At 39.4% G+C, this 26198-nt stretch overlaps 1 long non-coding RNA gene across 1 annotated transcript; it reads right to left on the bottom strand.

Annotated features, from left to right (window-relative positions):
- Positions 1-5853: 5853 nt before the first annotated feature.
- Positions 5854-26198, bottom strand: LOC309632226. The gene is made up of 2 exons (XR_014246797.1): positions 19906-26198; positions 5854-19560 (listed from the first exon to the last, which is right to left on the bottom strand). It is a non-coding gene; the product is annotated as an uncharacterized lncRNA (long non-coding RNA).

The raw sequence follows: 26198 nt of genomic DNA on the forward strand, positions 1-26198 counted from the left end.
GGTTTAGTTAGTTCATGTCATTATTTCCTACCCAGACCCACCCACTACTACAACAACCACTACTACTAACAATAATAATGCATAATAACAACAGTTCATTCATTTGGTGTTTACCACGTGCCAGGTACTTGCTAAGTGCTTCACAAGTGTTGTCTTAATTTACTCTTAACAGATGAGCTTTATTATTATTTCCATTTTACCAGTGAAGAACAGAAAGCTGAAAAGGATGTGGTGAAGCAAAGGGTAATAACTGGGGCCCTGATCAAGGGCTGGAGAAATCTTGCTTGAAGAATTAATATTTGAACTTCATTCTGGAGAGTGAGAATGAATTAACTAGGCAAAGGTAAGAGTGGGGTAAGGATGTTTCAAGTACGGACAAAGGCCCTATGTGGCATATTCCTGAAGGCAACTATTCCAGAGAAGGCACTGTGACCAGAGAGAAGAGACGGAGTGGTGAGAGTGAGATGTAGTTTAGTTTGTATCTTGAACTACAGGTAGTCATTGGAAAATTTCAAGTCAGAAAATAACATGATACAGAAGGGTAAACAGAGTGGTGGGAGACCAATTTGGGGGCTGCTGCAGCAGTCCTGGTGAAAGATGCTCACAGTCAAAACAGGTCCAGAGGGAGGGCAGGGAAATTGGGGGAAGTGAATGGACTTGAGAGCTATTTGGCTGGATATAAGTGATTGGGATCAGGAGGTGTCATAGTATGACAGGTTTCCCAGTTTGCACAACTGGTTGGAGAAAAGTCTCCCGCAGGTGATTCTCTCGCTGCTCATCCTCAGACTTGGCTCCTGTGAAAATGGGGCTGTGAGTGGAATAGTGGAGGGTAACCAAGGTGCACTGGGAAAGTGCTCTGGACTTGAGATATTTGTTCATACAAATCTTTTGGGCTGAATTAGATCAGTTGTATGTCCCACTCCCACTTTGAAAGCAGGAACTGTGAGATTAATAAAATCATTCAGGTTTTGCAAGCTGTGGTAGTCTCAGCACTTTGTCCTGGTGACTAGTGCTAGTGAATGAGTCTAATTCCAGAAACATCTACTCCCCACAAGAACCTTGGGTCTTAACTTTTTCCGCCTCTTTCCCCTCTGATACTCAGCCCATCACTTGTATGTTGCAATAGTCGCCATGCCCTGGCTACTGCCACTGGCCTCTGGTGGTCTACGTGATAATGCCAAGTTCTAAGAAGTCAAGGGCAATATTTTCTGTTTTCCTAAAATTATTTATGTTTTTTTTTCCTTATGCAGAAAAAATTTAAGAAACATTTTGAGTTTAAATTGAGCTTAATTTTTCCTTCTGCTTGGTCTCCACATGTTTAGAAAATGTTTTTATGTTTTAGAAACCCAGGTTATAAGAAGAAATGACTAGTTAGTTCATGAGATTTGCCTCATTCTCTGGAAAAGCCTAGTTACTTACACAAATATGATCTTTTTAGAGGCATTCAGATCTTTTGTGATTTAATCTTAGGGTATAGATGGGGAGTGTAAGTGCAATAAACACCAGAACCACATGGAAGAGAAAGTCTTCTTGGAATTATCCATAACTTACTCCATAAACATTCATGGAATACCTACTCTGTACCTGGCATCAAAGATATAAATCTGAGTAAACAGTGTTTTTGAAAGTCAAGAAGGAATATTCCATCTCATGAGATGGGCACACCCAATTTGTTGTGACCCCTCCAGGACATCTCAGTGATAATCAACAGGGAACTGAGCTTTTGTGTGGGAAGTGGATGAGAGTATCAGAAAAAAGACTTAATCAGACAAAGAGAGTTTCAAATGGCCATGCTGGAATTGCTCTTTTTAAGGTTCCTTCTCAAAAATTCTTTGAATCAGAGTCCCAAACAGAACGAAATTTTGGCTGGGTTCAGGTTCAGATCAAAAGATATTTTGAATGCTGATTCAAAGGTATAGAAATAGATTTGTTCCAGCTCAAACTGGTTCACTATTTTTGTTAAAAAAATGTTAAGTAGCTGAGTGGGGGGGAATGAACACTTGGGTTTGTTAGGAGGCTTTCAACAAGGCAGGGCACGCGAGTGGGTTTTGTAAGGCGGGTTGTGTCAATCCCTCGATGGGAATGCACACATCTAGAAAGAACACAAATGAAGGAAAGCACACTGCTTCTCAGGCTTGTTTTATTCCCAACAGACTTGAGAAGAAAGTAGAGAAAGCCTGCCAAATTAGCTGGCATAGAACATCAAAACTGGATGAGGAATTTTAAAAGGCAGAAAAGACTTTTAATCAGGAGGCAGTACCCTGAGGGAGATCAAAAGCCTGTTAGATACAATAGTTATGATGGAATTTAGTGCTAAAAGGGCCATTTGGATAATTAAAGCCTCGTATGTGACTTTTATTGCCTCCATCCTTATATGCCTCTGTCCTTGCAGATGAAGATGTGAGCAGGAATCCGGTTACAGGGCCTACACTAGCTGAGAGCAATGTGGTTTGAGGGAGAGGACATGTTGGCTACCCATTATAACCCAGAGGTTACAGCCTGGAAGCCCACAGGCCGTATTTGACCTGAAGACAGGTATTTTTTGACCTGTATGGTGTTTAAGTTTCGCATGATGTGGTGAGACAAAAAATCCAGTTCTATGACTTCCCTTGAAAAACCAGACTGGAAACTCTGGTCCTTAACTCCCTCATAGTAGCTGCTACCTGGTTCTGAGTAACATCTGTCCCCTTTACACAGGACATGAAGACTCAGTTCACCACAAGCCTAGTGCTTGAATGATTACTTATTTTTAAAGTAATAGCCTCTATATCATTGTCTATATAAAAATGGGAAACTAAACGCTGAAAATTAAACAAAGAAGATCACACAATTTTTCTTACGTGTGGTCCATGTCACCTGTCTGCATCATCCGCCTAGTCTCTGCTGCATTGATTCTGTCACTCTTGACATAGAAAATGCTTAGCCATGACCCTTGTTGGGATCGTTTTGAAGATGTTCATGAACAGCACCCTTTTAGAAAATAAAACCTGGTTTTATTTTTTAATATAGTTTTGCCGGAAAATGGATTGTTACCTTCCTAATTCCTTTTTGGTTTATTAATGTGAGATGACAGTGTGATGGGAAAGCATTAAATAAGAGCATTACATAAAGCTCCTAACTGCTCAGTAAATGACTATCAATTATGATCAAATGACTTTATATGCTAGCTCCAGATTTAGCCAAGATTTTATGACAATAAAATTAGGTAACCTGAAATATGTCAGGTGCAAGTGGGCTACACTATGTAGCCCCCTGAAGAATGTAAGAGAAATAGGATCGCTTGTTCAGAGGTTAATTAATAAAAGTAATGGATTAGAGCAAGGGTCAGCAAACTTTTTCTATAAACACCACTGAGTAAATATTTTAAGCTTTGCAGGCCACAGAGTCAGTGTCACAGCTTGTAGGCTGCTGCCCTTGTAGCAAGGAAGCAGCCACAGACAATACATAAATGAATGAGCGTGGCTGTGTTCCTATGACACTGTGTTTATGGACACTGAAATTCGAATTTCATATAATTTCCACATGGAATAAAATATTCTTTTGATTTATTTTTCAACCATTAGAAACAGTACAACTATTCTTAGTTCTTGGGCAGTACAAAGTCAGATGGCTGGCTGAAGTTGGCCTGTGGGCCATAGTTTGCCAACTCCTGCATTAAAACAGTAATATGAAAAGTCATAATAAAAACATTCTAGTTCACAGAGATAGACTTAAGGCTTTGTTATCTCAATAATCAGAAGCAAATAGAGAGTTAAAGAAGCAAATTTTAGCAGAGTAAATCCTCTCAATGTCTGACTGACCCCAAACCCATCTGGAAGGACTGGCCCCATCTGGAAATTGATATGTTGGACTAACACGGCCTGATGCTAATCAGTAGTCAAATCGTGCCAAACTCCCCTCACTCACCAAGAGTCCTCCTAAATATCATTTGGCTTTATTTTTTTCTACAGAGTTGCTTACAGGGCGGGAATGTACTGGTCAAGCAGACACAAATACCTATTTTGTTTGATAGCTATTTCTTATTGCAAAGGGATAAACTGTGATTCTGATTTACTCATCAGTCTTTTGTAAGTCCTTTTATTTTTTCTTTAAGCCTGAATCAGCATTTCCAAATCCAATTAACTTGGGGATAAATATGAGAGGGTTCCTATGAGCCTATGTGGCTGAGGGCCAGGTCCTCAACACTGGTTAATTTATGAAGGTAATTTCACTTTAAAAGCCCTTTCTGTGTGGCCAGCCAGCCTCCCATAGTAAGTCTGGCACTCAAGCTAGGCTACATGTTCTGCATCCAAACTTCAAACTCTTTTTAGAAGGTTAGCGTGGGGATTCATTGGGTTACTACAAGTAAAGTAATAATGGCACATAGGAAGCACTCAATTAGTGTTCGCTATTATGATGATCACGACTATGATTATTGACAGTTGCTGTCACTTTACCCTGGTATCTTAATTATACACATGAATAGGCCTCACTCCTTTTTTATGTTCCTGATATTAAAAGATTATAATTCATTTGAAGGGGTTGGTGGGATAGGGCTAATTACATTAGACTGTCTTGGATTCTTTAATTTAAAACTACTCTGAAATAGCTCATCTTTCCGTATGGTGTCAAAAAGTGCTTTCTACTTACAATCAAGGTCACATTTAGCAGAAGAGGAAAGAGGACTTCAAATGCATTGAGCACTTACTCTCTTCTAGAATCACTAGGCTTTAGAGTTTTTGAGAGTCCTGTAGGTTGGTATAACTATTCCCTCTGTATCGACAAGGAAAATGGTTGCTCAGAAAAGTGAAATCATTGTTTCTAAGGTCACAAAGCTGGGAAGCTGTGGCTCTAGGATTTAAATCAGAATCTCTCTCTCTCTTTTTAAACAGTAGAGTTCCATTTATGCATACATTCTTTGTGCTACAATTGTCATATAGATTACATCTAAATATGCTATGAACTCTACCATACAATGCTATAATTTTGCTCTAAACTACCATATGTTTTTTCAAAAAATAAAGAAAGGGAAAAACATAATATTTGTGTTTACTTTCACATAGCGACCATTTCTGATATGAATCTGAGTCTCTTTGGCTTCAAGCTTGAAGGCTGTCTGCTGCATGATGACAGGCAGCTCCATCAGATCCCCAAACTCTGATTTTCTGCTCTTTTGAGTTACGACATAAGGCTACTTTAGGGCTTCCCTCGTGGCACAGTGGTTAAGCATCCGCCTGCCAATGCAGGGACACAGGTTCGAGCCCTGGTCTGGGAAAATCCCACATGCCGCGGGGCAACTAAGCCCGTGCGCCACAACTACTGAGCCTGTGCTCTAGAGCCCGCGAGCCACAACTACTGATCCCGCGTGCCACAACTACTGAAGCCCACGCACCTAGAGCCCGTGCTCTGCAACAAGAGAAGCCACCGCAATGAGAAGCCTGTGCACCGCAACGAAGAGTAGCCCTGGCTCCCCGCAGCTAGAGAAAGCCCGTGTGCAGCAATGAAGACCCAAAGCAGCCAAAAATAAAATAAATAAAAATAAATAAATTTTTTTAAAAAAGACTACTCTACTATGGTATAAACCATAGCCTGTAGAAAGGGGCATAAAAAGAATGTTACCCCACAACTTTAAAACAATAATAGGAATAACTAATATTTACTTAGAGCTTATGATGTGCCAGGATTCCACTTAGTGCTTTGCAGGTTCTTTCTCATTTAATAGTATTACCATTAATAATAAGCAGGTAATATCATTAAGTCCAATTTGTAGATGAGGAAACTGAGAATTAGAGTGGTAATTTTCTCAGTATAAAAGAGCTCGTCAGAGACTGAGCTGAGATTAAAATGCAGGTCTATCTGACTACAGAGCCTATATTTTCACTAAGATACCTTAGTATTATATTATTTTGTGTTCTGTGGATGTAGTTACAATTATTACATTACCATGTGCTTATTCAAATCAATGAACGCAAGATTCATCTTACAATACTCTAAACAATATTCTAAAATTACCATGTATTCACAAACATAAGGTATCAATTATAAGGTGCTTCCAAGTTTTTCTGATAGAAAGAGTCCCTCAAAGAGGTTTTCAGTTTTTAGCTTTTTTATATGCTTAAACTTTTGGATTATAGATTAAATAGTTAATTGCCTCATCATTTTCGGTCTGTCAACTCATTTATGCATACATATGCATATATAGCTAAGTTACCATAGAAAATCATGGATTAATTTAGAAATATATATTTTTTTACTCTTGCACTTCATGGAATGATTTTGTTCAAATTTTTCACATGCATCTTTAACACCAGGGCTATATCCACATTAGAACTAGTTTTTGAGTCATCTAACATGGTTTTCCAGAACACATTATCTTCATTTCCATATAAGTAATTTGAGATATGGCCCATTTTGAGTTTTAGTTTGAGTATGATGCTTCCACTGTAAAAAATTTTCCTAAGCCACAGGACTCATTTTTAAAACCTAGGAATTTGTTTTTGTCCTGTGATCTCTTTCACTTAACAATTAACTGTATTAAGTTTATGTTCCAAAAAATCTTTACAACAATATCTATCACTGGCAACAATAAAGGCAAATTCCAGGGCTGATTATTAAATCTATCAACGTTATTTATCTTTTTCCTTTTTTATTTTGAAACAATAGCACACTTAGATGTATTAATCCTTACACGATTGATTGGAGGCTTAAATGAGATAGCATATGAAGATGTCTAGAGTGAGGGCCCTGCACATAGTAGGAACTCGCTTGTTGTTATTTCCACAAACCAATGTAGTTCATGCTACTGACGAAGGCAATATTCTGACTTCTGTCTTTCATGGCTATGGTACTTTTGACCCTGATGAAATCAGTTGATGGATTATCTCCTTTATAACCAAAAGACTATAAGAGGCAGTGCACTCAGCCAGCTTGGATGGCTGGCGCCTGCTGTTCCATCTACTTGCAATCTGGTCGCTACAACTTTTCTTCCCAAAAAAGGTCTTAAACTGCTCCTCTTGGTTTATTTCCCCATGATTCTCAATAATAATAATTAAAATGATGATAATAATAATTTTTCTGATTTGGGTAGAGAGATACAGTCTACAGGCTACTTTACATGTGCTATAGTGTTTATATCTAACAATGAGGCTACAGCCATGGTATTATTATCTCTCATTTTCTACATGAGAAAATTGAGGTGCACAGAAGTTAGATAAGTTTCTCAAGTTCCCAAAGCTAGTACCAAACAGCTGTCATACAAACTCCTTTGTGTCCAAAAATGAGTCATGTTGGGCAAAACCTATGACAACAGTAGTTATATCCAATAATACTGTGCAATATACACACCCCTTCCCTTTTTCCACTGTCAAAATTAGGTGGAATGAAAATTAAAACTTATAATTAAAATTATGTGCAGTGGATTAAGGCAATGCTATCGACATATAATTCTCTACATAGAAACAAGATACTGTGATGCCTAAAGAGCATGGTCTCTGAATCACAAGCAAGGGAAATTCTCCAGACAAACCCAATCAGGACTTGCTGTCTGGGCCTCTGGCTTCTGAGCACTATTTCTCTATCAAAATACCCTTATCTTTGTCCATCCGCTTTCACTGTTGGGAAAACTTCTGTGTAGTCCTGAAGAACCCAACTCAAAAGTCAAGTCCTCTATCAAACCTTTCTCAATACCACTGGATATATAGGTAAACGTCCCTTCTCTGTGCTACCATGATCTGTGTGATCCCTGGAAGCTGGGACAAAAATTTATTTATAATTTGCCCTGTGCCTGACAGTGGTGGAGTTTCCGTGTAGTGGATATTTGATGGAGATTTCCCCAGGGTCAGCCATATGGTCTGGGGAAAACTTATCCTCCCTCAGCTCCAGGGATGACCAGATTGTCTTTTAAAAAAATAATCAGTGTATCCGATATCCAGGCAACATGGTTTATCCTTGAAGGATCAGCGGGTTTATCCTTGAAGGATCAATTCAGGTCAACAAAATATAAGATATTAGCTAGAGGTTCCTAGAAGCACTAGAAACTTCCTTGCTCTTTTGGGAGAGCCAAAGGAAAAGAGAGTTTCTTATCCTCTGGACTCCCAACCCTCTTAGGTAACCTCCAGACACTTCAAACTCAACACCAGCCAAGCAGAAGCCACCTCTCTCTCACCTTGCTTCTCCTCCTGCCTTTCCTGTGTTTGTGAACAGTGCGCAGATCACCCAGGCATTCTGGAACCTGCGAGTCCTCATGAGTTCCTCCCTCTTTCTGACCCCATAACTCCTCAAACAGTGTCCTGTCACTTTTTTCCTCCTGAATACTCCTATAATTTCTCACTTTATTCTTTTAATCTACACTTCTCTTTCCCTACTTTGGGGCTTCATCATGTCTCTCTAAGACTATTTCAGAGCTTCATAACTGATCTCCTTTCTTCCAATCTAACTCCATTCAATCAGACCTCAACACTGCCTCCAGGTTCAGATCTGACTGTGATCCACAGAAGCTCGGAATATTTCTGTGGGTCCCCATCAAATCCAGGACAAATCTCAGCTTTCTTAAAATGGCAGGCAATTCTCTTCTTGATCTGGCCTCTCCTTACTTCCTCAGTCTCATCACTCCCCACCCCACTCCCCCACTCCCTAATAATTTACACTCAAGCAATACTGAATCAGCATCATATTCTGTGATATGCTGTGTCTTCCATTTTTTAAAAAATATTTTATTTATTTGTTTGTTTATTTATTTATTTTTGGCTGCATTGAGTCCTCGTTGCTGTGCGCGGGCTTTCTCTAGTTGCAGCGAGCAGGGGCTACTCTTCATTGCAGTTCGTGGGCTTCTCGTTGCAGTGGCTTCTCTTGTTGCGGAGCACAGGCTCTAGGCATGCAGGCTTCAGTAGTTGTGGCTCACGGGCTTAGTTGCTCTGCGGCATGTGGGATCTTCCCGGACCAGGGCTCAAACCCGTGTCTCCTGCATTGGCAGGCGGACTCTTGACCACTGAGCCAGCAGGGAAGCCCCTGTGTCTTCCATTTTTAATGCTTTCTTTCCCCATGGTCCATCTGGCTGACATATTCTTTCTTCCAAAAGTCAAAATCAAGTCAAGTATTGGCTTCTCTGTGAATCCTTCCCTGATGCTGCCCACAGGTGTGGGGTCTCCTCCTGCCCATGCATCATTTTATTACAACCTTGAGTATTCCCAAGTTTCTGCTCACTAAGGTCACCTTTCCTTTATAGTCAGCATTGCAACCCTCCACCATCTAACATCCTAAAATTCCCTGCAGGATAAACCATCATTTGTATTTCCACAGTTGGGTATGCATCCATTGTGGACAAGTCTTCCACTGCCTCTCGTCCTCATCACTGTCATAAGCTGATTTCCTAATCATCCTTCCTCCTTCTACAAAGATGTTGAAAGATGGAGTACAGTCTCATCTTCCATCTCAACTCCTGCTTTCATTCTCAGAGACATCAGGGTCTGTGCGGATGACCCAGTTAATCCCTTATCTTCTTAATTCCTTTACCTCCTTATCACAAAGAACTTTCCATCACTTCATTTTAGCCTCACAATTTCAAGGGCACCTCCTGGACCTGTCATCAATATAAACTAAGCCACCCCTGAAATCACAAATGCCTAATCTAACCCTTTAACCACAACCTTGTAGTTTTGTGGCTCAGTTGTTTAAATTGCACAGTTTACAGTGTTCACCACCACTTTAACATTAGGCTCCAAAGTGCATGTAGCTCAGAAGCTGCATAAAAAATTTATTAGACTGTGGGAAGAAAATATTAGAACCTCAAGTTATGTTTAACCCATCATTTTGTATACACCTTATCGTGTATATACATGATGGCCTAGTAGAATAACTCATTAGAATAGTTTTACACACATAAATAAGAGCATGAACTCGGCCGCAAAACTCCATGAATTCAAATTCTGCGCCATTTACTTAAGGTGGGGACTTGAGAAAGTCACCTAACTACTCTACGCCTAGTTTTCTCATTAGTAAAATTGTATAGTAGTAGCTTCTACTTCATGAAGTTATTATGAAGTTACAAAGCTTGAGCAAGTTAATATTTGTAAAGCACCTAGCTCTGTACTGGAACGCAGTGAGTACATGTAAGTGTTAGGCAAACATCCATGCATGTATGAAGGCTATGTGCCGAAATGTTTTAACTTATAAAGAGGACCGATTTACAAAGTATGAAGGCAATTCCTCTTATCCTTTCTTAACATCATTCTTCAGCCATACATTTTTTTTCTGTCTTCATTTTCCTCCATACCTAGTTTAGATTACACTACTCAGAGCTCCCTGCTCACTCTCCCCCATCATACTTGTCCTCACAAATCTAAAAATCTGGATGAACATTAAAAACTGCCACTGTTGGGTATGTACCCAAGAGGCCAGTATTACTGGAGAAAAATCACATACCTGGGAGGGCTGGCATCTCTCCATATTGATGATTACTAGCTCCAGATGGACATTCTGCCCTAAGTGTCCTACTCAGTACTTGCTGATCTGCCTCTTGCTCACTCATCAGTGACGTTTGATTTTACATCTCTTTATCTTCAAGCCTCCCAGCTTTCCTTTCCCTATTGTATTTTCAGTTTGCAAAACTTACCTCTTCTTTTACTGAAAACACTCGAACTCTTTAAAAGAGAATTTCTTCACTATAAAATGAGCAGGTCTAGAGATCCATCCTATCTCTCCATATTTTCGCCTTCATAGTTTCTAGTGAGGAAGAGCTCTTTCTCCTCTTACACTTGAGGTCTGGAGCGCCTGCCCTGTTATCTGAGTACATCCCTTGTTCCTTTACTTCCCCCCTCTTTTTCCTTATACCACCAATCTCCCTACTGGACCATGCTCTAGAGAATCCAAATAAGCTTCAGTATTTACCATCTTAGAAACAAAAACAAACAAACAGAACCAGAAGAAAGAAGGAAAGAAAGAACGAAAGAAAGAAAGAAAGAAAGAAAGAAAGAAGGAAGGAAGGAAGGAAGGAAGGAAGGAAGGAAGGAAGAAAGAAAGAAAAGAAAACAGAAACAATCTTGCGGTTCCACAATACCCTTCAGCTATTGCCCCATTTCTCTGATCCCCATTATAATCAAAATTCTTAGAACCTCATCTTTCTACCTCTTTCCATTCATTCTTACAACAGCTCTATTCTGAGTTTTGCTCGTGACTATATTAAAATTGCTATTTTAAAGGTCAACGGGACTCTCCAAATTAAAAGCACATTTCCCTGTCCCCATCATCCTTCACCTCCCAGCAAGATTCCACACCAATGACGACTCCTTATGGCTTCAACACTTTCTCTCCTGATTTCCGGGGCATATTGCCTATTTTCCTCAGATCTCTATGACTGATTCTACTGTCTTTTTTTTTACTGCATCCTTTAACTTTGACTAAGCTTCAAATGTTAGAGAAACTCAAGTTTCTTCAGGTATCAGTTCTAGCATACCTTTTCATCTTTTTCAGTCTCCCTCTTAACCCAAACTCTAGGAGATTGCATTTATTTCCCCCGCTCCTTTGAAGACTGGAGGTATATTAAGGAGTTCTGGCTTAAATACCAGAAGTAAAGAAGTTCTTGACTTCTATATTTCTTCTCTTTTGGAGCTTTATTCTTAGATATCCACTTGTCCGCTTGATATCCCTTCTTTCATTTAATATAATCATCATATATTTAATATGTTCAAAATTAGACTTTTAAGGACTTCCCTGGTAATGCAGTGGTTAAGAATCCACCTGCCAATGCAGGGGACACGGGTTTGATCCCTGCTCCGGGAAGATCCCACATGCCGCGGAGCAACTAAGCCCATGTGTCACAACTACTGAGCCTGTGCTTTAGAGCCCGTGAGCCACAACTACTGAAGTCCGCGTGCCTAGAGCCCATGCTCCGCAACAAAAGAAGCCACTGCAATTAGAAGCCTGCGCCCTGCAACGAAGAGTAGCCCCTGCTCGCCGCAACTAGAGAAAGCCCGTGCGCAGCAATGCAGACACAACACAGCCAAAAATAAAATTAAATAAATAAATTTATTTTTAAAAATTAGACTTTTAATTTTATTTCGCTTAGAGTAAATCACCATCACCTTTCCTCTGACCGCAGCTGTAATATCGTAATTGTCTTCTCTGCTTCTTCTTTTGCCCTATTTTAACCCAATTCATTCTTCAAACAGCACTGAAGGTAATCTTTTAAAAATATAAATGGCTTAAAAACCATTCAACTCCTCATTGCGTTTCAAATAAAATTAGTGTTCCCTTTTTCGGCCTGCAAGGCCTCTACATATCCTGGCCTCTGCCCACCTTTCCAATGTCAGTTTGTGCCATTCTACCCCTTGGGCACTAAGGTGAAGCCACACTGATCCCCAGACATACCAAGTTTTGTCCAGCCTGAGGGCCTCAGTGTACACTGTTATACCCTTAGCCTGATATGCTCCTTCCAACACTTTGCCAGGTGGCCCCTCCTCTCATTCTTCAGGTCCCAGTGTAAATATCACTACTCTGGAGATGAGTCCACCTATATCTCTAAATCAGTAACATTCCCACCTCGTTATTCTCTATTCTAATTTCCTGTCCACTTCCTTCTTAGCTTTTTATTCTTTGCTATTACTTATTTGTTTATTCTTTCTCATCTTCTAGGCTGGTACACATCGCTGCACAGTACACTCAGTGCTGAGTCAGTAGGGTCTCACACTTTTAGAGCTAAATCTTAGCTTCAGTACTTACTATCCGTGGAAATTCAGCAAGATTTCTAACATCTCCATGCCTTAGTTTCTACATCTAGAAAATTAGAATAATCATATGTAAACTTACTGGAGTAGAATGAGGATTAAGAAAGATAATATACCTATAGCATTTAGAACAACATTTAGTACAGAGTAATTGCTACTACTACTCCTAGTACTATTACTACTACTGATGATAATATTATTAGTAATTAGTAGCATTCAATAAAATTGTTGAATGAATGAGTAAAGATTCAGATTTATATTATTGTTCAACTACAATGTGCCTGATCATGCTATTGGCCATCACATATGCTTTATTTAAAAATTTTTATTCTCACAACTTAATGAAATGAACAGTGTTATGTCATGAGAAGCTATTCAGAATATGTGAATAACTTTCCCAAAGATACTTAGCTCCTATGTGATAAAACCAGAATTTGAAACCAGTTTACTTTCAAGTCTGGCGCTATTTCCAACAATTCACTGTCCATGGACCAGAACCACCTTGCCCATTAGAACCACATGGAGTGAGTAATTTTATCAAGGAGTAATTTCAACTTCCAAGTCTTATCATTCAAAAAATACATTTCGTAAGGCTATAGCTGCCATTGCTAGTGATTTCTCTGATGGATCTCAACAAAGTCAATTGAAAACCTTTTGGAAAAAATTCACCACTTTAGATGTTATTAAGAACATTCGTGATTCATGGGAAGAGGTCAAAATCTCAAAATTACCAGGAGTCTGGAAGAAGTGGATTCCAACCCTCATAGATGACTTTGAGGGGTTTAAAACTTCAGTACAGGAAGTAAATAGCAAGACGACTAGAATTAGAAGTGGAGCCTGAAGATGTAACTGAATTGCTGCAATCTCATGATAAAACTAACAGATGAGGAGTTACTTCTTATGGATGAGCAAAGAAAGCGGTTTCTTGAGATGGAATGAACTCCTAGTGAAGATGCTGTGAAAATTGTTAAAATGATAACAAAGGACCTAGAATATTACATAAACCTATTTACTAAAGCAGTGGCAGGGTTTGAGAGGATTACCTTCAATTTTGAAAGAAGTCCATTTGTGGGTAAAATATTCTCACACAACATTGCGTGCTACAGAGAAATGGTTGGTGAAAGGAAGAGTCAGTCAATCGATGTGGCAGACTTCCGTGTTGTCTTATTTTAAGAAATTGCCACGCCCACCCCAGCCTTCAGCGGCCACCACTCTGATCAGTCAGAAGCCATCAGCATCAAGGCAAGACCCTCCACCAGCAAAAAAATAACTGCTCACTGAAGGCCCAGAGAGCGGGTAGCATTTTTTAGCAATAAATATTAAAAAATTAAGATATGTACATTGTTTTTTTACACATAAAACTATTGCACAGACTCTTAACAGACTACAGTGTAGTGTAAAAATAACTTTTATATGCACTGACAAATTTAAAAATTTGTGTGACTCACTTGACTGTGTTATTCGCTTTACTGCAGTGGTCTGGAACTGAACTTGCAATATCTCTGAGGTATGTCTGTACTTCGTTAGAGACCGAAGGAACATGGTTTGCATGGGAAACGTTTAGGAGATGTGATCCAGAGGAAGCAAGCAACAAAAAAGCCATAGGGAAATGTTTACAGAAAGCTCCGTGTTCAACTAAATAGAAGACCAGATGTTACCATAAACTGATCCATGTCTGAAAAATTCTTCTACAGAGTTCTGGCCAGGAAAAATAATTGGCATCTTCTTGAAAACATGGGCAACTTTTAGTACTGGCAATTAGGTACCTCAATTTCTTTCGGTTATCATGTAGAGTTATCACTTCTTTCAAGCCAAATAATAACAGGTTTGGCCATATTTCAAGACAAACTGGAAATGTTCAAAGAACATTGGGATTATAATTCCCGGTGAACCTTTCAGTTTTTGTCTTTCCATGACCTAAATTATGTTCAGAAAAAGAAAAATGAAGTTGTTATTCTTAACCATATGTAAATGCAGAGACCATCAAGGGTGGATCAATGAAAACTTGCCCTGGAAACATAAGGCTTCCATGCTACCAGTTATTAAATCCCCAAAGGATTCTTTGGGGAAGAGTCAGGCTAGACATGAGAGGAGGAAGAACTCTGTGGCAAAGATTTAGGATCAGTCTCTGTGAGGGGAAAAAGAAAGGATGTGCAGCTTACTCCTGTACTGAGTAAGGTAGTGAAGCCCATTGAAATGGCCCAGGGCTGAAGTGGGCAGCAACCCCAGATGCTATTTGTCCAAATAGGCTAGCCTGTACTGCAGTGACAAACAACCTTCAATTCTCACTGGCTTTATAAGAACAAAATTTGCACTTCTTCTTCATGTTATATGGCCAAACAGGTAGGCAGTGTGGCTTAACTCAAGGACTCCAGCTGACGGAGCCTCCATCTTAAAATATATTTCCCTGATCAACTAAGAAGTGTATTTATTCAATATATATTTATTGAGTGACAATAGTGTGTTGGATCTGGAGATACGGTAGAGAATATATCAAAGGGCCTGGCTTTGTGGATTTACATTCTAGTAGCTTTAGGCATATTTTTTAATCCTCAGGAGCACCCTCACAAGTAGGCAGTATTATCATCCCCATTTTATCAATGGGGAGATGGAAGTATAGAAAAGTCTTACACAACCAGTCAGTGGTAGAACTGGGATTTGATCCTTTGCAGTCTGACTCCAGAGCACATGATTTCACCCACCACACCATGCTGCCACTGCTGATGCCTGATGAGGAGAGTCACCCTTTACTATTCCCAACATATGAAAAAAGGGAGCTAAAGACAGTAGGATTTGTATAATTGCCAGGTCAGATGGGAGAGCCACATGCTAAACTAAGTGGCAAATTGTCCTGTGTGGAATAGCACTAAGAGCCCCAAGGCTCCAAGGTTTCTACGACCTCTGTTCATTACAGGGATGGGAATGCTAGTTCCTAAGGCAGTGAGTTCAAGGGTCTGCTTGGGAAGAATTGGCTCAAACCCCGCAAGGCCATGTTATGGCAGTGCAAGGCCTTGGCACCCAGAGGGCATACACTTGGATCCCAGCCCAAAACAGGTGTGAATCTTAGGTTCTTCATCTGTAAAATAAGCATAAAAATGGTATTTTCCACACATAGGTTTATAGTAAGATTAGAAGTGATAATGCAGTAAGTGGAGTCCTGGAACATAGAATGTTCCCAATAAATTATTATCCATCATGTCAAGTGGGCCTAATACTCCTTTTTACATAAGAGTTAATGGGACCTTACAGCAGGTACTAGTTCAAGAAACTTGAAAGAGTGAGGATAATGTGTGGAATGGGAGGGTGTTGAGAGGGTTATGTTCACGCAAACTGCTTGGGCTCCTGCTCGTTTGCCCAAGTAACAAGTTCGTATCCTGCATTGCTCCCCAGTGTCTGCTTTGTCAGGCTTCCAGCATTCATTTCTGTTCTAATCACATTTTGTCTAATTAACATCAAACTCTAATCCATAATCACTACAGGGAAAAATGCATCCCCCATGCAACACTTCTTTTAATCCCTGGTGGTGTGTAATCAAGGAGGGTATTTGCTGAGCCTAGGACAAGTCCTACTAGCCCAAGATGTAATCAAGGAGACATGGAAACTCATATACAAGCAACTGACCCACCACAATTAAGAGAATTTTCCTTCAAAAGCTGTTGGTCCCCTGAAGGAAAAGTATCAAGTACTACGATAGAGAGAATTTTGGACATTTTGCTCTCAAGGGGCTCAATTATTTCTAAATATATTTTCAAATAAATGAGACTTTCTTAAACCATTTATCACCATAGCAACTAAGCTGGCAGAGTTGGTAGGAGTCTTAGCTTCTATCAGCTGTGAAATATGCTTGTTGCTTGCAAAGTCTGTAGAAAAAAAAGTGCTATATTGAATAAGTAAAGCAATAAATTCACGAAGACTCACAGGAAATGAATGAATAAAGGGATGATGGAAGTTTTTGCAAAGATGTACAATCCTACTCTGAGAGTTTAATAATAAAATTCCATTAGACAAAAGCTCATTATGGTTGTCAAAAACCTCACATTTGGCTATCTCGTAAGTAAAATAATTCCCTTAAAATACAAATACTTTTCTCTAATCATACACCCCAGCATATGTGGTGCCTAAAAGGTTGTAGCCTGGAGATCAAGAAATTTGAGTTCTAGTCCCAGTCTGATGCTAATTAGCACGGAGCGTTGAGTAAGACTTTCAACCTCACATGGACTATTTCCTTTTCTATGCAATGAAAGGATGTGGGATTCTATTACTCACCTTGAATAAGTGAGGTGAACAATAACTTCTAAAACTTCTTCATGGCTTTTAAAATTGTCTTTCTCTGTTTGCACAGTTGTGATTTTTTTTAAGTTCTGGGAAATGAATCAGGTATTCAGGCTCATGGGCTACCTGCATGGGTAAGACCCTGGCTCCCTACTTGTCTTTGCAGAATTTCAATCAACTGAAGGGAAGGGCAGGTTGACCACTCCAAGGCATTTTTGAAAAAGGGTGGAGGCGGATATTTACACTTACTGCACAATTTTACATTTATGGTACCTTAACATATTATCTCCTTTCATCTTTACAACCTTGTATGTTAGGGATGATAATTCTCATTTTAGAGCTGAGGAAAGAAAATGTTTAGTCCACTTCCTCACTGTCCCACCACCAGCAAGTGGTGGAGCTGGGGCTTTAATCTGCATCTGCTGGACTCCAGAGACAGGACCTCATCAGGCTACCTCTCCTCTGAAACCATCTGGTTCAAAGGCATAATGTAGTACAGAGAGGCTTGATCAGGGAGTCGAGACCTGAGCTTAAGTTCCAGCACAGTCACCTATAGCTGTCTGACCTCAAGCAAGTCAGTACTGTCCTTGGACTTTTATCTTTATCTCCAAGAGACAGGATCATAGGGAGTGACTACTTCTTGAGACAATGGACATCCTCAGCTGAAAAAAGGATCAGAAAAGCATCCCAAGGAGGAGTAGGAGGGTGAGAGTTTCAGACTCACTGTGACCATGTGTATTTACAGCAGGAAGGCACCAGGGTGACCACGTGTAGAAGAGCAGGTTCAACCATTTGAAAGGAAGGATGAGCTCGGGTAGCACAGATTTTGAAAGCGGTTCATTCAGCATTCACAACTGGAAACAAAAGTCAGACACTGAAATAAAATAAGCTAGAAAAGAGCTTTCTGGCAGCCGAGGCAAGGGTTAGGTTGAAAGCAGCAGGCTACATTCAGCTGTCTCTATATTTCTTTGCAGGTGAGTTACTTTCAACTAAACCCAGTGTCCAGACATGAGAGGAGTAGAATCTTCTGGAAAAGTAGACCTTGCTTAAATTAATTAATACTATGTTTGGGGTTTTTTTTCTTTACAAATTATCTCTTAATGTGTTGATAGTGTTGATAGAATATGTTCGTTGGAATCACATCACTTCCTTGTATTTCTGTACACTCTAAAGGAATAGTCAGCTGCAGTAAAGAGAAGAAAACATACCCATACTTTCCCTTACCCCTGGCACCTTTTCATTCAGGCTTAGTAGCTCTATCAAACACAAGCCCAGCTCTAGTTCCCTAATTCATGACTTAGAAGAGACACATTAGATACATTTCGTTAATATTATCCCTCTGAATACAAGGGGAAGAGGGAGTTTCTGCTTTGAGAGGAATAATGTAGTACAAAGGTCAAGGACATGGAGTCAGCCAGGGGTGGGTCCAGTTCTGATTCTTTCATTTACCAGTTGTGTGACCTTAATAAATTACCTAATCACTCTATACTTATTTCCCTTTCCGAAAATGGCTAGGGAAATTCTAATGGCTGTCAGTTTCCTAGAAGTAAATATAGAGCTGAAAGAAAAAGATAAAACAAGGAGTCAAAAATGAGAATGCTGGGAAAAAGTTGGGGAATAAGATTCAAAGCAGGATGAAGTTTCAAGTCCAGAACATGGATGGTGTTAGGATCTTCGGTGTCCAGAACCCATCTCCACGTGTGGATGGACTGACCGGAACAGAGGGCCCAATTACCAGTCAACTGCAGAAGTGTTGGCAAGCCTAGTGCTGTGACTGTTCACGTTGTGACCAAATCACCAAGACAAAGGAGAAGAAGAGGAGGCAAGACATCTCCAAACTGAGAAGCAACAACAAATGCTTCCAAAGGTAGAATGATAAAAGGACTGTAGGAATTAGCTCAGGTGTGAGTTGCTTTATTAATAACACTGTTTACTGGTGCATTTCGTGGGGCTGCAAAGGTGGAAGAAATCATGCAAAGCCCTTCAGTTCTTCTGTTTGCTCTTCGCTTTGCTTTAATGTCACGTATCTCAACTATGACACTCACACCGTTCTGCACGTGGCATCCATCCAGGCACCCGTCATGCCTGAACCCAGGAAGAATGAGGGAGGCTTTGTGAGTGGTGTTCTTCTGAAAGTGGCAGAATTGGAAGGTGCAAGAGCCGTCCTTCCTCCCACGGGAAGTGGCACTCTGCCTCCTGCCCTGCTTCCGCTGTCTGTGCTGGGTGAGAGGGCATCACTTAGTCTCCTTCCATGTCCTTGTCACTTTGTCCTAGGCAGCTATACTCCCAGGCCTAGGGGGTACGGGCGAGGATGTCCAGAGTCCTCCACGTAGACCCAACAGTGGCAAACCAGACGGATAAGCCCAAAAGGGGCTTCAGCAGCATCTGTGCATAGTCATGGATCACTCTCCTCCCTAGGCTGGACCTGACACTTGCACAGTGAATAACCATTCACCTAGGCCAAGTCTAAATACAAGTTGTTTTCTTTTTGTTTTAATTTTTGCTTTACTTTGTATTCTTTCAACTTTTATTTTTGAAATAATTCCAAACTTACAAAAAACTACAAAAATAATGCAATGTAGGGGCTTCCCTGGTGGCGCAGTGGTTGAGAATCTGCCTGCTAATGCAGGGGACACGGGTTCGAGCCCTGGTCTGGGAAGATCCCACATGCCACGGAGTGGCTGGGCCCGTGAGCCACAACTACTGAGCCTGCGCGTCTGGAGCCTGTGCCCCGCAGCGGGAGGGGCCGCGATAGTGAAAGGCCCGCGCACCGCGATGAAGAGTGGCCCCCGCTTGCCGCAACTGGAGAAAGCCCTCGCACGAACCGAAGACCCAACACAGCCAAAAATAAATAAATAAATAAATAAAGTAGCTATAGAACGCAGCTTTCTTAAAAAAAAAAAAATAATAATAATAATGCAATGTACTCTCATACACACTTCATCCAGATTTAGTTTCAAGAAGCAAGAATATGTAAAGAATTCTCATATATCCTTCACCCCAGTTCACCACTTGTTAACAATTTGCCACATATGCTGCAATATTCCCTATCTCTTATGTAATCTCATATATATACATGTAATTTTCCCCTGAACCATTAGAAAGTAAGTGGCAAAAATCATGCCCCTTTACTCCTAACCTGTACAGTGTATATTTCCTAGCAACAGAACATTCTCTTATATGACTACAGTACAGTTTTCAATATCAAGAAATTTAGCATAGACACAATATTATTATCTAATCCACAGTCCGTATTCAAATTTTGCCAATTTTCCTAATCATATCCTCTATAACACCTTTTTCCCAAGAATTATCTGTTACTTTTAGTGGCCATATCTCTTTAGTCTCTTTTAACATGGGACTATTCATCTTTATCTTTCATGAATAAGATTGACATTTTCAGAGAGTACAGTACATTGTGCATTTTAAAAAATATTTCTCAGTTTCATTTTAGTGTGTTTCCTCATGATTACATTCAGGTTATGCCTTTTGGGCAGGAATATCAAAGAAGTGATATCATGTCCTCCTCAGTCCATCACAACAGGAAGCAGGGGATCTCAGTTTGTCTTATTACTGGGATGTTAACTTTGATTGCTACATAATTTCTTCAGATCCTTATAATACTATGTGAGTGTCTGGATCGGTGGTACTCAATCCTTGTTCGCACATTAGAATCACCAACAACAAGTTTGAATATCCAGGCTTCACCCTGGATCAGTGATTCTCAAACTTACCTGTGAATTGGAATCACCTGTAAAAATTTTAAGATGCTGTAATGCCTGATTCTAACATTTAGAGATTCTGACATATTTAGTTTGAGTTTTGCCAGGGCATTAGGATTTTTATAAACTCTCCATGTCAAGCCAAGTTTGAGAACCACTGCTCTAGACAAATTAAGTCAGATTTTCTGATGGTGGGCCCTGGAATATTTTCAAAGCTCTCCAAGGTATCTTGATGTGCAGAGAGGGTTGAAAACCACAGGTGTACACCTAGGAGATAGTGTCCACCTTTAATCAAAGAGGAAGCCTGGAGCTGTACTGGTTTTCTCAAGATCATACAGCTGAGAAGTGGTAGGGTCATGTATACCAACCCAGGCCTTCTTCCTTGTTAACCATAGTTCTTCTCTGAATGAGGCAGAAGTCAGCTAGTTGACACCTATTTCACCTGGGAGGAGACTAGAGGAGGTATTTTTCTGCTCCTAGCCCAGGAAATCTGAGAAAATCAGACCGTTAGGCTTACATTGTTCTGTTCTTCTAAGTTCAGTTTGTTCTGTTAATGACTACATCCTTTCTACTCAAAGTGTGGTCCATGAGCAGCAATGTCAACATCAGAACCTCAGGCCCCACCTCAGACAAATTATTCAGTATAGTGCAGAGAATCCCAGAAAGATGGCCCATGCATGATGCTATTTGGTTATAGAAAGCTTAACTGTGAGACATCTAATTTATTATAGGGCCACTCTAGGACAAGAATCCCTGGGGATTTCCATTTAGGATGATAATTTGATCACCTTTATTGTGCACTTCTCTCTAACTCATGTGCATCCAAGTGACTGAGAAAATATAATAGAGATCCCTGGATCCTGGCAAGGGTACTATTCAGAATTCAGAATTTCAAAATTTTGGAAATTCTGGAGAGTAGGCAAATGGGGTTAAGGTATTGGCAAGCTCTTACATATTACCATGTACAAGGGGAAAATACACCTGGGAAATAAGTGGATGTAAATACTTAGCAGAATTCTAAGCTAGAAGGGATATGGGTGGGAGCAAGAGTGGGCTATAAGAGAAAGAAATTGACCATGATTCAAGGAGTGTACCAGGATTGAGACTATGATTCTCTCTCCAAAGTTATACGTGGATGCTTTTCTGAGGATAGAGGAGAGGTGTGGGAAAAGGGGTCTGAATCAGCTACTTTTAGTTTGCACTTAACACAGAGAAAATTCTTTAGCATGTCTATGCCATATCTTCTTCTGCTCTTGTATGTAAGAATAAACAAATAAAAACCACCAAATGAAAAGATTTAGCTGTTCAACAGAAGGGGAATAGAGGTAAGGAACTGGGATAAAAATGAATGAGATTCCAGATGACATTGTAGGAAAAAGATGTTAGAAAAGAAATATTCAATATCAGGAAAGCATTGTTTCAGATAATAAGCTCAATTCGTACATTTTAAAAAACACTGTGGAGGCAGTCACTAGCCAGCTGAATAATGAAGGAAACTGAGAAGCTGATAAAAGCTGAGCACAAAACATTGTCTCAAACTCAGAGGAAAAAATAAAAGTAAGAATATAATAATAAGGAAAATGGCAAGAGACTAGGAAAAATGATCCAGGAGATCCAACACACATGATATGCGTAGCACTGGAGGATGAAACTGAGCAAAAAGAGAAGCAAAATCAAAGAAATAATTGAATAAAAGTGTCCTAAGTTGAAGAAAAATTTGAATCTTCACCAGGAAATAGATTGTCAAATATCAGATGACATTAATAATAAAAAGAAAAGAAATCTTGCTTTACAACAGAAAAGAAGTCTCTTATAGAAGAAAAAAAAACTCAGGATAAAACCAAATTTCTTGTTTACAGCATTGAATACTAAATGAAAGTAGAACATTTCAGTGAGATTCTCAAGGGAAAGTTTGCATAGCTTTTGAAAGGAAAAATTCTGTACTCGCCACTATTTACTTAATGAGTAAAATCATTAAGATACTCTCAGATGCGCAAGGACTCATACCCTTCCAGAAAATGTTCCTCAGGAAATAATTGTGCTACTTAAAAAATAATAATAACTCAGGAAAAATGAAGATGTGGTATAAACACATAGATATAAAATAATGAAACTACTTAAAACTAGACTTACTGTCCAAATAATTATTGTAAATATGTTTTCTTCCCATAGGAAGCATGGCTTATTTTATTTTTCTCTTTAAAAACAAATGTTTTTTTTTTTTAACCTAAGACCTAGCAGATTGTTTTAAAACACACACACTGACCAAATAAATGAAGTTAACATGCATTCCTTGTTTCTACTGCCATAATCTGAACTAAGATCCAGTAGTAGCAATGTTCTTTTTATTTTTAACAGTTTTAATATGGTTTTGCAACCTGGTAAAATTGTAAAAACAATTTTTGAAAAATAATAAATTAATTAATATGATTTTTCATAATGGTAATCTGAATGTAAGTTCTCAGATTATCCTAATTAAAACTACTAGCAGGAGAAGGGAAAAGATACACTATAGATACATCCTACAGTTTGCAGCTTGCCTAGCAGACATCAATGGATACTATTTCCAATCATAATATGGAAAATAGGCTAAGAGAACTTGATTTCTTATTGAAATAGAAACATTAAATGCTAATTACAGAATAGCAAATATATATAAAAAGATGCTAGAAAGAAACACATATGTGATGTGACAAAAACTGTTTGCTTAGAGAAGTTCAAGCCTGATATCCTGTCCTCATGGTAGATTTTATCTCCAGTGGCCAGAGCTGAAGAACTGAAAGTGACATTGATCTTGACTGAACTGGTGCGTGGGCCAAACTTCGAGGAGTTACGTGATGGTCACTCCCAACATGAGTGTCAGTGCAATGTGGGCTCTGGAATGTGTTGGTCCTTCTCAGACCTGCTCCCTTACTGCCTCCTTGTGGCCCAGTGAGAGGCCCTATTCTAGAACTGTGTATTAACAAATTCATCATTACAAAGAAATTTTCCTGTTTAAAAAAAAAAAAAACTGGACACCCAACAGGGAAATACGGTGTGCAAGTAATATCTGGTGGGCACCAGTGATGTGCATCAATGTTCCTGTATTGTCTTTTTAAATACATAAATCACACTAATCTTTTTAAAATAAAAGTGTTTAAAGTCATCTTGACATTTCTTCCTTTAAATATAAAGAGGAACTCGTGTTTCCTGAGATGGGGGAATGTGGATGTGAGCATTCTCTCTCTTTGTATCAACACAGGACAGAACTCCAATGCATCACTTGGTCAGGGAGAGCTTGGAAGCCAGAAGCTAAGTTTACTCATTGCCTAGTTGCTAAGGAAGACTCCTAGAGACCAAGAGAGGGATAAAAACATAATTGGTCACAGCAACAAATCAAATAACAAATAGGAGCAAAACTTTGTAATTCAAGTTGATGCACATTTCTTACATTTTTCACATTTTTGCAATTTCTGGAAACTTCTTTTGTAACCTTGTTTTAGATGCAGAGCTGTCCCCAGTGCTTATTTTGCAGAAAGTTTCAGATGTAGTTTTGTATACACTATTGTGAGTCCAGAACATCATCTCTGCCAGAGACCTTTGCACTGTTAAGTCTCATTGGTTACTGCAAAACTGAAGCTCTTGGAACACCTGAGAAAAATTCTAGGCATCAGCAAAGTGAGTAACAAAAGTATTTTGAAGAGCAGGAGATATTTCCTGATTTGAAAACTTATGTCCACACAAAATTCTTCACATTTGGGTTTATAGCAGCTTTTTTCATAATTACAAAAACTTGGAAGCAACCAAGATGTCCTTCAGTAGGTTATAGGTTAATGGATGATTAAGCTATGGTACATCCGGACAAGGGAATATTATTCAGCAGTAAAAAGAAAATACAACAGTGGTTGTCAGGGGTTAGGGGGAAGAGAGGGATGAATAGACAGACACGGAGGACTTTTAGGGCAGTATGATACTATAATGGTGGATACGTGTGCCATTATACCTTTGTCCAAGCCCATAGAATATACAACACCAAGAGTGGATCTGAATTAAACTATGGACTTTCGGTAACTATAATGTGTCAGTGTGTGTTCATCAATTGTAACAGATGTACCACTCTGGTGGGGGAATGTTGATAGTGGGAGAGGCTGAGCATGTGAGGATAAGAGGTGTATGGGAACTCTGCATTTTCCACTCAGTTTTAATGTGACTCTAAAACGGCTCCAAAAAATTAGTCTATTTTTTAAAATATCAAGCATCAGCAAGTGATCAGAAGTGTTTTGAAGAGCAGGAGATATTTCCAGGAGCCTCTGCATTTATGTCACTGGCAGCTACCTTGCTAGCGCTTCTCAACTCAGAGTACAGACACCATGGCTATGGGGTCAACATGAGTTATTTTAGTTTATCAGTTTATTAACATCAGATATGTAACCTTGAGCACATCATTTTAAACTTGTTTCTTCTCTCCTTCATGGGATTGTTGTAATGATAAAAGAGGTAATGATATCCTGACAGACAAGTTCAATAAAGAGTAATTATTGTGATTTTTGTCATTACTTAATACATCCCAAAAGAATTTTATGGGTAGTAGTAGGGAAATTTGAAAGAGAAGGGAAGAGTCAATGATTTTTTTGTACCTATCACACACATATATACATGCACACACCCCTGTCCTGTAGCTGGCTCATTAAAAACCCAGTGCATTTATGGCAATGCCTTCCCACAAAAAAAGTCATCATATATCAAATCTGATGGAATAGTTAATGGTTCAGAATGAAAGCCCAAGCACTTTAGTTCTATTTTCCTGAGATGTTAATCTATTCATCAGTTTACATAAAGAAAGAAAATAAATAAATGAGAAAATAGAAAAAAAATAAGGAAGGAAAAAACATGTTATGAAATTTGTTCATAAATAATAAAAGTGTGGTTTGTATGAGAAGAGAAAAATGATGTGCGGGTATAAAACGTTGTTACTTACAAAAAGGGATTGTTTTTCTCCTCATTAAACCTTTTGCTGCTATGGAAACCTTTTGTGTTGAGGTTTTGGAATTTTTTTAAACTTTAAAAATATTTACTAATTATCTTGCTCCAGAATTTATTTTTAATATTTTTTAAAACCTGGATTTTAGGGAGGACCTTCAATGTGGCAGAGGAGTAAGACATGGAAATCACCTTCCTCCCCACAGATACATCAAAAGTACATCTACATGTGGAACAACTCCTACAGAACACGTACTGAACGCTGGCAGAAGACCTCAGACTTCCCAAAAGGCAAGAAACTCCCCCAGGTACCTGGGTAGGGAAAAAGAAAAAACAGAGACAAAAGAAAAGGGATGGGACCTGCACCTCTGGGAGGGAGCTGTGAAGGAGGAGAAGTTTCCAAACACTAGGAAGCCCCTTCACTGGCGGAGACAGGGGGTGGCGGGGGGAAGCTTCGGAGCCATGGAGGAGAGCACAGCAAGGGGTGCAGAGGGCAAAGTGGAGAGATTCCCGCACAGAGGATCGGTGCTGACCAGCACTCACCAGC

This window comes from Balaenoptera borealis (assembly GCF_965194805.1).
Source record: "Balaenoptera borealis genome assembly, chromosome: 7".
Taxonomy (NCBI): domain Eukaryota; kingdom Metazoa; phylum Chordata; class Mammalia; order Artiodactyla; family Balaenopteridae; genus Balaenoptera; species Balaenoptera borealis.